A 13,148-nucleotide genomic window follows, 5' to 3' on the forward strand; every position below is an offset into this window, starting at 1 on the left:
GTAAAGATGATCCAAAATCCCAGAAAGAGAATGCAGAAAATACAAGAAACATTTAACAAGGATCTAGAATAACTAAAGAGCAAACAAACAATGATGAACAACACAATAACTGAAATTAAAAATACTCTAGAAGGATCCAATAGCAGAATAACTGAGACAGAAGAACGGATAAGTGAGCTGGAAGATAAAATGGTGGAAATAACTGCCAGGGAGCAGAATAAAGATAAAAGAATGAAAAGAATTGAGGACAGCTTCAAAGACATCTGGGACAACATTAAACACACCACCATTCGAATTATAGGGCTCTCAGAAGAAGAAGAGAAAAAGAAAGTGTCTGTGAAAATATTTGAAGAGATTATAGTCAAAAACTTCCCTAACATGGGAAAGGAAATAGTCAATCAAGGCCAGGAAGTACAGAGTCCCATACAGGACAAACACAAGGAGAAACACGCTGAGACACATATTAATCAAACTATCAAAATTTAAGCCGAAAGGAAAAATATTAAAAGCAGCAAGGGAAAAGCAACAAATAACATACAACGGAATCCCCATAAGATTAACAGCTGATCTTTCAGCAGAAACTCTGCAAGCCAGAAGGGAGTGGCAGGACATATTTAAAGTGATGAAAGGGAAAAACCTACAACCAAGACTACTCTACCCAGCAAGAATCTCATTCAGTTTTGATGGAGGAATCAAAAGTTTTACAGACAAGCAAAAACTACAAGAATTTAGCACCATCAAACTAGCTTTACAGCAAATGCTAAAGGAACTTCTCTAAGTGGGAAACACAAGAGAAGAAAAAGACCCACAACACCCCCCCAAATCAATTAAGAAAATGGTAATAGGAACATACATATCCATATCAATAATCACCTTGAATGTAAATGTATTAAATGCTCCATGCAAAAGAAAAAGATGGGCTGAATGGATACAAAAACAAGACCCTTATATGTGCTGTCTATAAGAAACCCACTTCAGACCAAGGGACACATACAGACTGAAAGTGAGGGGATGGAAAAAGATATGCCATGCAAATGGTAATCACAAGAAAGTTGGAGTAGCAATACTCATGTCAGATAAAATAGACTTTAAAATAAAGACTGTTACAAGAGATAAGGAAGCACACTACATAATGATAAAGGGAACAATCCAAGAAGAAAACATAACAATTATAATTACTTATGCACCCAACATAGGAGCACCTCAATACATAAGGCAAACGTTAACAGCCATAAAAGGAGAAATCAACTGTAATGCAATAATAGTGGGGGACTTTAACACCCCACTTACACCAATAGACAGATCATCCAGACAGAAAATAAATAAGGAAACACAAGCTTTAAATGACACAATAGACCAGATAGACTTAATTGATATTTTTAGAACATTCCACCTGAAAGAGGAAGAATACACTTCCTTCTCAAGTGCACATGGAACATTCTCCAGAATAGATCACATCTTGGGTCACAAATCAAGCCTTGGAAAATTTAAGAAAATTGAAATCATATCAAGCATGTTTTCTGACTACAACACTTTGAGATTAGAAATCAATTACAGGAAGAAAGAGTAAAAACACAAATACATGGAGGCTAAACAGTGCACTGCTAAATAACCAAGAGATAATTGAAGAAATCAAAGAGGATATCAAAAAATACCTAGAAACAAATGACAATGAAAACATGATGATCCAAAACCTATGGGATGCAGCAAAAGCAGTTCTAAGAGGGAAGTTCATAGCAATTCAAGCTCACATCAAGAAACAAGAAAAATCTCAAATAAACAACCTAACCTTACACCTAAAGCAACTAGAAAAAGAACAAAGAAAACCCAAAGTTAGTAGAAGGAAAGAAATCATAAAGATCAGAACACAAATAAATGAAATAGAAACAAAGAAAACAATAGCAAAGATCAATAAAACTAAAAGCTGGTTCTTTAAGAAGATAAACAAAATTGATAAAGCTTTAGCCAGACTCATCAAGCAAAAAAGGGAGAGGACTCAAATCAATAAAATTAGAAATGCAAAAGGAGAGATTACAACAGACACCGCAGAAATACAAAGCATCCTAAGAGACTACTACAAGCAACTATATGCCAATAAAATGGACAACCTGGAAGAAATGGACAAATTCTTGAAAAAGTACAACCTTCCAAGATTGAACCAGGAAGATTTAGAAAATATAAACAGACCAATCACAGGTAATGAAACTGAAACTGTAATTAAAAATCTTCCACAAACAAAAGCCCAGGACCAGATGGCTTCACAGGTGAATTCTATCAAACATTTAGAGAAGAGTTAACACCTATCCTCAAGCTCTTCCAAAAAATTGCAGAGGGTGGAATGCTCCCAAACTCATTCGATCAGGCTACCATCACCCTGATATCAAAACCAGAGAAAGATATCACAAAAAAAGAAAATTATAGACCAATATCACTGATTAACATAGACGCAGAAATCCTCAACAAAATACTAGCAAACAGAATCCAACAACACATTAACAGGATCACACACCAAAGGATCAAGTGGGATTTATCCCAGGAATGCGAGGATTCTTCAGTATATGCAAATCAATCAATGTGATACACCATATTAACAAATTAAAGAATAAAAACCATATGATCACTCAATAGATGCAGAAAAAGCTTTTGACAAAATTCAACACCTGTTTACAGTAAAAACTCTCCAGAAAGTGGGCATAGAGGGAACCTACCTCAACATAATAAAAGCCATATATGACAAACCCACAGCAAACATCATTCTCAATGGTGAAAGCATTTCCTCTAAGATCAGGAGCAACATGAGGATGTCCACTCTCGCCACTATTATTCAACATAGTACAGGAAGTCCTAGCCTCAGCAATCAGAGAAGAAAAAGAAATAAAAGGAATACAAACTGGAAAAAAAGAAGTAAAACTGTCACTGTTTGCCCATGACATGATACTATACATAGAAAATCCTAAAGATGCCACCAGAAAATTACTAGAACTAATCAATGAATTAGGTAAGGTTGCAGGATACAAAATTAATGCACAGAAATCTCTTGTATTCCTGTACATTAACAACAAAAGATCAGAAAGAGAAATTAAGGAAGCAATCCCATTTACCATAGCAACAAAAAGAATAAAATACCTAGGAATAAACCTACCTAAGGAGGCAAAAGACCTGTACTCAGAAAACTATAAAACAGTGATGAAAGAAATCAAAGATAATATAAACAGATGAAGAGATATACCATGCTCTTGGATTGCAAGAATCAATATTGTGAAAATGACTATACTACCCAAAGCAATCTACAGGTTCAATGCAATCCCTATCAAATTACCAATGGCATTTTTTACAGAAATAGAACAAGAAATTTTAAAAATTGTATGGAAACACAAAAGACCACAAATAACCAAAGCAATGTTAATAGAAACAGAGCTGGAGGAATCAGGTTCCCTGACTTCAGACTATACTATAAAGCTACAGTAATCAAGACAGTATGGTATTGGCACAAAAACAGAAATACAGATCAATGAAACAGGATAGAAAGCCCAGAGATAAACCCCCACACATATGGTCAGCTTATATTTGACAAAGGAGGCAAGAAATACACAATGGAGAAAAGACAGCCTCTTCAATAAGTGGTGCTTGGAAAAATAGACAGCTACATGTAAAAGAATGAAATTAGAACACACCGTAACTCCATACACAAAAATAAACTCAAAATAGATTAAAGACGTAAATGTAAGGCCAGAAACTATCAAACTCTTAGAGGAAAACATAGGCAGAACACTCTATAACATAAATCACAGCAAGATCCTTTTTGACCCATCTCCTAGAGAAATGGAAATAAAAACAAAAATAAACAAATGGGATCTAATGAAACTTCAAAGCTTTTGCACAGCAAAGGAAACCATAAACAAGACAAAAGGACAACCCTCAGAATGGGAGAAGATATTTTCAAATGAAGCAACTGACAAAGGATTAATCTCCAAAATATACAAGCAGCTCATGCAGCTCAATATCACAAAAACAAAAAACACAATCCAAAAATGGGGGGAAGACCTAAACAGACTTTTCTCCAAAGAAGACATACAGATGGCCAACAAATACATGAAAAGATGCTCAACATCACTAATCATTAGAGAAAAGCAAATCAAAACCACAATGAGGTATCACCTCATACTGATCAGAGTGGCCATCATCAAAAACTCTACAAACAGTAAATGCTGGAGAAGGTGTGGAGAAAAGAGAACCATCCTGCACTGTTGGTGGGAATGTAAATTGATACAGCCACCATGGAGAACAGTAAGGAGGTTCCTTAAAAAAACTGAAAATAGAACTACCATATGACCCAGCAATCCCACTACTGGGCATACACCCTGAGAAAACCATAATTCAAAAAGATACATGTACCACAGTGTTCATTGCAGCACTATATACAATAGCCAGGAGATGGAAATGACCTAAGTGTCCATCAACAGATGAATGGATAAAGATGTGCCACATATATACAATGGAATATTACTCAGCCGTAAAAAGGAACAAAACTGAGTTATTTGTAGTGAGGTGGATGGACTTAGAATCTGTCATACAGAGTGAAGTAAGTCAGAAAGAGAAAAACAAATACCATATGTTAATGCATATATATGAGATTTTAAAAAGCGGTATGGATGAACCTAGTGACAGGGCAGGAATAAGGACTTGAGGGCATGGGGAGGGGGAAGCGGAAGCTGGGATGAAGTGAGAGAGTGGCATTGACATATATACACTACCAGATGTAAAATGGATGGCTAGTGGGAAGCTGCTGCATAGTATAGGGAGATCAGCTCGGTGCTTTGTGATGACCTAGAGGGATGGGATAGGGAGAGTACGAGGGAGGCTCAAGAGGGAGGGGGTATGGGTATATATGCATACATATAGCCGATTCACTTTGTTATAGTGCAGAAACTAACACAAGATTGTAAAGCATTTATACTCCAATAAAGATGTGAAAAAAAAAAGGTAAACAGCTTTGTTATAAGCCTTCTTGTATCGTTTCCTAGTTCAGATCTCCAGAAGTGTTTCCATAGTGAATATTTAGAAAAGGAACCATTAGGTGGTAGAGTATGTGAATATTCTTTACACGATTAAGCTAGATTGTTTTCAAAATTATTTTACCAACCTACACTCTTATTAGCAGCGTAATGATCCATATTCTCTCCCACACTCAATATTAAAGCATTCCTTGATAAAAGCTATTTGCCAATCTGGTGTGAAATGTTGTCTCATTGTGGTCTCTGCTTTTTTATAAATGTTGTGAGGTTGAATAATGTCGCTTATATTACTTGGCCATAACCCTTTCTTTTTGGGGGAAATGCCAGTTCAAACTTTTACTAATTTTCTATTAGATTGTTCCTATACTTTTTTCTCAACAATTGTTTTAATTTGTATTGTCTTTAGAGTGTGTCTCATGTAATTTTAATAAGTAGGAACTTAAAATCTTTCACAAGGAAAGCTACTTTTCCTAGACCATCAAGAATGACACATTTGTCAATTTACACAGCTTTTTCAGGTCGAGCACCTTTCTAATTTCATTTTCTTTTTCACAAATAATATTAGAGTTAACTGGTTTAGCGTACTTATTTCCAAACAGAGGAAGCATTTGTCTTCCTGATGTGATTGTTTGGTCCTTTCCACATCTTTGTTAGTAGAGGCTTGAAAGGCAAAGTGAGAACACAGACTTCTTCAAAATGTTCATTCTAATTAAATATTCAGCAGACTCGGCTAAACTTTTCTGAATCAATTCCCACGATATCTTGTACGATACAGCACTTCCTAACAGAACTGTTAGAAACCTAGAATAATAAAACAAAGAAAACACAGAACATATTTTAAAGACTTCTCCAGGCTCTGAGGCAAAATTTGAGGCACGGATATTTAAGTTAGTAAAAATTGAAATAAGAGCAACCAGCACAGATTCTAGAAAGGTATCAGAAAAAAAAAACCCATATGTTCTACTGTTATAAATAGTATTAACACATGGTACATGATTATATCTAATGATAAATAACACATCTTAACCCAATAATAGTATTGTTCACCTACAGAATAGTTACACTAATACTGCAACATCTAGAAAATGTTGGACTAGTATTCATATTGTTTCCTTGTAATATAAATTATTTGGTGTTAGTGTATAAAGTTCTCTAGAAAACAAACTTTCTTACCAAGTAGGTCCTAATGCAGAAAAAAACTTATTTTACAAACAGCAAATAGCTATATTTTAGCTCAAAGTAAAGCTATGTAAACCAAAGAAATTTTAATAATATGCAAAGGAACTTACAGCCAAAGAGTTCAGGCAGAATTGTATCTCGTCAAAGTTGAGAAATAGGGATGATGAAAAATCAACAGCACTTCAATAGAGTTTTTCAAAGTATTTTCTTGGAGAGCCATTTCAATGTTCAGTAGTATTTTAAATGCCTCCCTTATGTCTCTCCTAAAACTTTAATGCTATCATTAAGGCTCTTACCCCCCCACCCCATTACACATATAGAATTGATAAAAGATAATGCATGACTTTAAAAAATGTTTTTATTGAACTATAGTTGATTTATAATGTGATAATTTCTGCTGCACAGCAAAGTGTCTCAGTTATACATATATATACATTCTTTTTTAATATTCTTTTCATTATGGTTTATCACAGGTTATTGAATATATTTCCCTGTGCTATACAGGAGGACTTTGTTGTTTATCCATTCTATATATAATAGTTTGCATCTGCTAATCCCAAACACCCAATCCATCCCTCTCCCTCACTCCCTCCCCCTTGGCAACCACCAGTCTGTTCTCTATATCCCTGAGTCTGTTTATGTTTTGTAGATAGGTTCATTTGTGGCAAAATGCATTACTTTTTAATTTGTTCTTTGTTAAGGACTCATATGCATATAGCATTTATATCAATGACATTTCATACAAACAGTTCCCAGATATTTAGTTTCATCTATCTGTTTTATCTCACTGCCCTATTCACGTTCCAGAAGCTCCTTGGACTCTTTTAAATGCACAGCAAAAATTATTAGACAAAAGTTATATAAATATGTTTAGTACATTAATACCTACATTTTATATTCTGTGTAAATTATAAGGAGTTCTAATTGACTTTTCTCAGTAAACAGAGATAAGGTGATTCATAAAGCCCCCTGGCAGATGGGAGCAGAACCATGATTGTCTTCATGTCAATACCTGTTTCTCACAGGTAGACCTCGTCGTGAATGAGCTGTGGGTGAGAAAGTGAGGAAAGGTTGTCATTCACTGCAGTATCTCTATCTGCAGTGGTGACCTCACTGATCATGTGGTTTTAAACACCATCACATGTTGATGACTTACGGATTTATATGTCTGGCCAGGACCTCTCCTGTAATCTCAGGACGCCTGTTTCTAACCGGTCTCTGGACCTTTCCTTCAGAAATTAACATGTCCCAAATCAAACTCTCAACGACTTGGTGCAATCCAGCCTTGGCTGAAGCTCAGTAAGTGATCGCCCCTTCCTTCCCCTTATCCAGGCCATGTTCATAGGAGAAAGACCCTGGACTGCTCTTCCCAAAGATGCTACAGAAATCACTTCTCTTGTCTCTGTGCTCCCTTCTGTATTTTCTCTATAGGAACGAGGCAGCAGCACTTCCCGCCTTACAGAGGCTTTTTTCCTCCTATAATTGAGAAGTAATCATCCTGTGGGCCCCATTATGCTCCTTGTTTTATCCAGAGTAGAATTAGAGATTCCGGTTCAATACCATGGTGGGTAAGATCCTGAACTCACCTCCTCCCAGGGGCGCACTGAATCTACAGCTATATAGGAAAAATGTCCTCTGAAAAAGACCTAAAAACTGGTGAAGAGACCCCTTCACATGGGGCAAACGAGAGGGAAACCCCCCGGAAGGGAGTAGGAAAGGCTGGGACAGTCTCTCTGTGAATCCACCCCAGACGCAGGGACCCGCAATTGGCAGGGAGCTCACGCCCGGGCTTCCCCAGGAGCAAAGCATCCTTCCCCACGTCCGGTACCTGAGAAAGGAGCCCGCAGAACATGGGCTTTAGAAACTAAGTGGTTCCTGCACAAAACCTGTGGCCTGTCATGAGCTGAAGACGCCTCCTCCAGTCTGCGCAAGGCTTGCCGCCCAGTAGAGGCGGCCCTAGAAAACCGCCCGGGACTTGATGCAAGAGACACCCGTTTGCTCATTTTAAAGCACTGGTCTGAGGGCTGGGGACCGCTGAGACCCTCCAGGATGGAGGCCAGGGGGCACATCTTCCCGCTACCCCTCCCCCCTCTGCCTGGATTAGCCAGCAGGGGCCATCTCTCTCTCGTTTTTTTTCTTTTAATTCTTTTCTTTTACCTTTTTTTTTCCGTTTTTCTTCCTTTTTTATTCTTTTTCTTTCTTCTTCCTTTTACTTTTTTTCCCCCTTTTTTCATTGAGGGCCATCTTCCCACTCGGCCTCTGCCTCCCTCCAATGGACACCCCCTCCACATCCTCCAGAGGACCAGTATCTCCCATGTCTGGTGCCCCAGTTTTTATATCTGGTGACCGGTGTCTGTGGCTGCCACCCAGGGGATGCCCTTTCACCACCTGGCTCTGGAAGCCATGGGGGGCTTGCTTTCCTGGGTCCCAGGGGACTGTGACGATGAAGAGACAGTTCTTGGCTGGCTGCCATCCCAGGGCACTGCACAGACAACAGCCTGAGACATTATCATCTTATCGTCGTAGCTGCAACCTGAGGGGCAGGCTTCTAATGAAACACACATCTAAAGGCTGACAGTAAACATTTCCTGAGAACTCGGAGGGTGGGTACCAATTTTACATAGGCTGCCCTGCTTCAGAGCACCAGCAGCTCTTGGAGGGGAGCTTGTGTATGTCTGCTGCCCTGAATTTTGCAGCTGCCCCCAGGGGACATGTCTGCATCATCTGGCTCTGGTGCCCAGGGGGCCTTGTGTTCCTGAGTCCCACAGGGCTGTAACAATCAGGACAGAGTTCTTGGCCAACTACCACCCCAGGGCACTGCACAGACAGCAGCCTGAAACACATCCCTAGCCTTTGTCTGAAAGAGGATGACTTGCTTGTCCTGGAGTTTAACCCGAGGGGCAAGCTTCAGGTTCAACACACATCTAGAGGCTACAGGGTGCCCTCAGTGAAGGTGGGCTGGGGAATGCCAGCTTTGCACTCTCCCTCTGCCTCAGTGCAGCTCACTCCCAGAAAGGAGCTTACGCATTCCTATGGAGCCCCGATTTTTGCAACAGTCGCCAGGGGACACCTCTAGATCTCCTGACCCTGAGCACGGTTTATGCTTCTGGTCCCACAGGACCTTGTATATTTGCATCACTTAAAAGCTGTTGCCTGAGGGTCAAGCTGCCAATCAGCCTGAATCTAGGTGCTGACTGAGATCCTCCCCTTTGGAACACTGACTGTCTTGGCACACCTTCAACTATTGGGAGCTATTCAAGTAAAATAGGCTGCTTGGACAATCACAAAAGTTTGAGAGCTGGCCAAGAGCTAGGGCAGGGCTGAACAATGAGGTTCATCATCTTCTCAAGGCCAACCCTACAAGACTGAGAGAGGGGGGCTGTTTCGTCTAATGCATAAAAACCAACACAGCAAGTCAAGCAAAATGAAGAAATAGAGGAATATGTTCCAAACAAAAGAACAAGATAAAACCTCAGGAAAAACAAACAAACAAAAACAAAAACCTTAATGAAATGGAGATTAGAATGGAATGCCCTAAAAGTGAAAGATATTTTGGGGACATTCATTTTAAAATAAGGAATCTCAAGACTTCCCTGGCCATCCAGTGGTTAAGACTCCACGCTCCCACTGCAGAGGGCATGGATTTGATCCCTGGTCAGGGACCTAAAAACCCTGATGCTGCTTGGTATGGTCAAAAGAATTTTTTTTAATAAAATAAAATAAAATAAGGAATCTAATCCCTCCTATCTCAATTTTGACAGTATTGCCTTTATGTTTGCTGTTTCCCATTAAAGTAATACATTAAGCTATTCATTTCCAAATCATTTCTAGAACATCAGCTCCAAGAATATCTTCATGATAACTTTTAAGGAATTAATAAATGAGTGGATATGGTAAATTTCTTCATCTTACAATGTAGAAGGTTTTTCCAAATAACTATAGTAGCCGGCATAATGGGAAGCATGTCTCAGAAGCAAGAGGGCTGTGGTGGCTTATTAGAGGGATCAAACACATCTGGTTTGGTGTATTTGGTCTTTTTGAGGGAAGTAGCAAATGAGAAGGGCCTCCGGGAATAGGTAGAATATCACCAGGCAGAACTGAGGGAGGGCATTCCCCGGGAATGAAAAAAATGTTATCAAGGTCAGGAAGCTGTGTTCACGTATTGGGGATACAAAAAGTACTTTAATTTATTTTGACTTAGTAATAACACTAGGAGGTTTGTATGAGATGAGATTCATTGGGTCCATTATGTTCAAGAGCCAAGATTTTTCAAATATTTTTCCTTTTTTTCACAACATCTTTGGAGAATTGCTTATTCATTTCCTTATGCTTTATTTCATGTCCTAAGTAAGACACCTTAGACAGGCTTACTGACATCAACAAGTGTTGTTGAGTATTGTAGACCTTCATCTCAAAGACAAGTAGTTTTCAAATGACCAGTCTTAATAACCTTAAGAAATAATATTATATGCCAAGGTAAAATCATTTTTTTGTTTATTAATTTTAAACAGGCAATTTTAAAAGCCATTCTAGAAACTATATTATGAGAAGACTTGCCAAAAATTGAATAGGCAACAACAGTATGTCCTTTTTAAAAATTTTGTGTTTTAATTACCATTTTATTTCTCTTTACCTCATTTCCTAAAATAATTTGTTACAATTATCTAACCTTTTGTAGAAAATTCTAAATTAAAAAAATACAGAGTAATACACCATAATTTTGAAGAATGGAGGAAGCACAAAGTATAATAATGTGTTTCCCATCCTTCTAAAGGAATTTAGTGGTGGAAAAAAACCCAGAAAAACAATTATTAATCTAACAGTATGTCCTTATATTCAAAAGGAAGCGCTCTATCCCCACAGATGCAATCTTTCTAAAGGATGCACTCTGTTCATTATTTACTTGCATATCTCAAGAAAGACAAGGGGGAAATAAATTCTTCCAATACACCCACATATTCTTGTCACCAAAGTGGTTCGACTTAGCAGCCTTAGTTTTTGAAGTTGGGTGAAATGATCGATTTTCATACATTTTCCATATTTGCTGGAAAATAATGTGTATTCTTCAATGTTCTCTACATGTTAATTAATTAACGTTTGGTAAATGGGTATATTTGCTCTATCTTCACTGATCATTTTTCTCTTAATCTGTCAGTTAGCGAGAGAGGTTTGCTCAAACCTCTCACTAAAAAGGCACGGTTTTAATTTCTCCTTGAAATTCTATCAATTTTTACTTTGTATGACTCTGAAACGGAATCCTATGTCTTACATCTAAGCTTAGAAATGACAATAGTGATTACAAGTTTTATTGATATGTTTTGACCCACATTTCCCTAGAAATGGCTTAATATGATTAACCCAGTTTTGCTGTCGTGGGTATTGCCTGATATATATTTACCTTCATTTTACTTTCAACCTTCCTGTGTTTTTAAGTTTTAGGTGTGCCTCTTTTGAACAGAATGTAACTAGTTGTTGAAGTTATTATTTTAAATCCAATCTGGTAATAGTGATCTTTTTAGTCCATTTACATTTAATACTATATGACCATGTCAGATTTAGTTCTATCATATTATTATATGCAATACTTCCTTTTTGCTATGTTTCTTTTTATCATTTTCTCTTTTTTTTATCTTGTTGAATTGATTACATTTTACCACATTGCAATTATTCCCTCTACTGGTTTAGAATAGATGTCAGCTTACTACAGCCTATGGGCCATATCCTACCTACAACCTGTTTTTGTAAATAAAGTTTTATTGGAACAGATCCACACGTATTAGTGTACATATGGTGGATGGCTGCTTTCACACTGCAGTAGCAGAGGTAGGTAGTTGCAACAGAAACACAGAGCCTTAAATATTTATTATCACATTTTTTACCGAAAGAGTTTGCCAACTCCGGTTCAAAATATGCATTGTGTTCTGTAGTTAATAGTCTAACTTAATCATTCTCATCAAGTAAAATACAAAACATATATTTCTGACCATCCACCTTCCATAATACATTCTATAGTTGTACTGTACTTTGCTGTAGTTAACCCTATTTAATGTCATTTAACTCTCTTGCTGTTATAAACCACAATTATTAGACATTTTTATCTTAATCTATCCCCATGTTTACTATTTTCTTGTTCATCATATTTGTATACATTTCCTTTTGGGGTTAGTTTTGGCTCTTTCTGAGGTAAAACCTTTAGCAGTGGCTTTGTCATTGGTGGTAAATTCTCATTTTTCTTTGCCTGAGAATATTTTTCTTTTGCCCTAATGTTTGAAATAGTTTTGCTGGGTAAAGAATTCCAAATGACAGCTATTTTTTCTGAGCGATTTGAGGATAGTGATTACCTGTTCACTGCCTTCCAAGTTGAGAAGCCAGCTTTGATTGAGAAGTCACATGTTTGCCCCCAAATTGTCCCCAATTCTCTGGAATATAGATTAAATGGATGTTATTACTCAGTTTACTTTAAGTTATTTTTGACACTCTACCACTTTATCTGTCTCAAAGTTGCCTTCCAGATAATTCCTTCAGATCTGTCTTTCAGCTCACTACTTTTCCCATAACATATCCCATAAAGTTTAAATTAAGTATTATATTTTTCCTTCCCAGAAGTTCTATGGGTTCATTTAAAAGATTTTGTATTCATGTTTTTATTCTCTCTTCTTTAAAACAATATATCTTTATATAAGTATGTGTGTATATGTGTTTTATATAAATAAATACACTTATAAGTGTGCATGTATTGTGTGTTTTAATGAAGAAAGTATAAAGATACATAATTGAAGACATCTTAATTGGCCTGTGGCTCAAGGTAGAAAATTATTTTCCTAGTTTGGGCTTTTCCTATAGGTATCTGCAGGATGATAACCACTGTAGTTTTTTTAGGTCGGTTCTATTGTATTTCACTATGTAGTCACAATGAACTGGGTAGAAAACATTGACCACAACCCACTGAACCAT

Source organism: Delphinapterus leucas, chromosome 10 (genome assembly GCF_059928025.1).
Source record: "Delphinapterus leucas isolate spDelLeu-1000000601 "Yukka" chromosome 10, BTC_Dleu_Yukka2, whole genome shotgun sequence".
NCBI classification, from domain to species: domain Eukaryota; kingdom Metazoa; phylum Chordata; class Mammalia; order Artiodactyla; family Monodontidae; genus Delphinapterus; species Delphinapterus leucas.